The following is a 1,199-nucleotide window of genomic DNA, read 5'->3' on the forward strand; positions in this document are numbered from 1 at the left end:
CCCGGGAGGACTTAGTGAGACATTTTGTAGGGATGGGCTTCCCTGGTGGCTTAGATGATAAAGAATCTGCCTGCAATGTGGGAGACCCAGGTTTGATCCCTGGGTCAGGAAGATCCCTTGAAGAAGGGAATGGTTACCCACTCCAACCTGGATAATTCCATGGACAGAAGAGCTCCATGGACTGGCCAGCTATAGTCCTTGGGGTCCTAAAGAGTCAGACACACTGAGCAACTAACATTTTCACTTTATAGGGATAGTTCAAAGGTGGGGTTGCTGATAAATTAAAGTGTGTCCACTCCTTTTAATCTGGTCTCCGATAATCTTCTGATAAACTTCTCCATTCCTTTAGTCTAGCCTCAGGTAATCTCTGGTATGATGAATGCTGACATCTTCCTTCGATAGGTCTAATTCTATGAAGAGCTTGAAAGTGAAGTCACGCAGGCCTATCTGACTCTTTGTGACCCCTCTTTGGACTGTAGCCTACCAGGCTCCTCCCTCCATGGGATTCTCCCGGCAAGAGTACTGGAGTGGGTTGTGATTTCCTTCTCCAAGGGATCTTCCCAACCCAGGAATCGAACCTGGGTCTCCTGCATTCCAGGCAGACTCTTTAACCTCTGAGCCACCAGGGAAGCCCATGAAGAGCTTAGTTCAGTTCAGTTCAGCCTCTCTTTGCAACCCCATGGACTGCACCATGCCAGGCTTCCCTGTCTAGCACCAACTTCCAGAGCTTACTCAAACTCATATTCATCGAGTTGGTGATGCATTCTCACCCTCTATCTTCCCCTTCTCCTCCCACCTTCGATCTTTCCCAGAATCATGGTCTTTCCCAATGAGTCAGTTCTTTACATCAAGTGGCCAAAGTATTGGAGTTTCAGCTTCAGCATCAGTCCTTCCAGTGAATATTCAGGACTGATTTCCTTTAGGATGGACATGTTGAATCTCCTTGCAGTCCAAGAGACTCTCAAAAGTCTTCTCCAACACTACAGTTCAAAAGCATCAATTCTTCAGTGCTCATCTTTCTTTATAGTCCAACTGTCATATTCAAACATGACTATTGGAAAAACCATAGTTTTGACTAGATGGACCCTTGTTGGAAAAGTAATGTTTCTGCTTTTTAATAAGCTGTCTAGGTTGGTCATAACTTTTCTTCCAAGGAACAAGCATCTTTTAATTTCATGGCTGCAGTCACCATCTGCAGT

General features: G+C 45.4%; 1 non-coding gene across 1 annotated transcript; it reads right to left on the reverse strand.

Moving 5' to 3' along the window:
* Positions 1-557: 557 nt before the first annotated feature.
* TRNAS-GGA (transfer RNA serine (anticodon GGA)) lies at positions 558-629 on the reverse strand. The gene has a single exon. It is a non-coding gene; the product is annotated as a tRNA-Ser (tRNA).
* Between the last annotated feature and the right edge of the window lie 570 nt (positions 630-1,199).

Source organism: Budorcas taxicolor, chromosome 21 (genome assembly GCF_023091745.1).
Source record: "Budorcas taxicolor isolate Tak-1 chromosome 21, Takin1.1, whole genome shotgun sequence".
Taxonomy (NCBI): Eukaryota; Metazoa; Chordata; class Mammalia; order Artiodactyla; family Bovidae; genus Budorcas; species Budorcas taxicolor.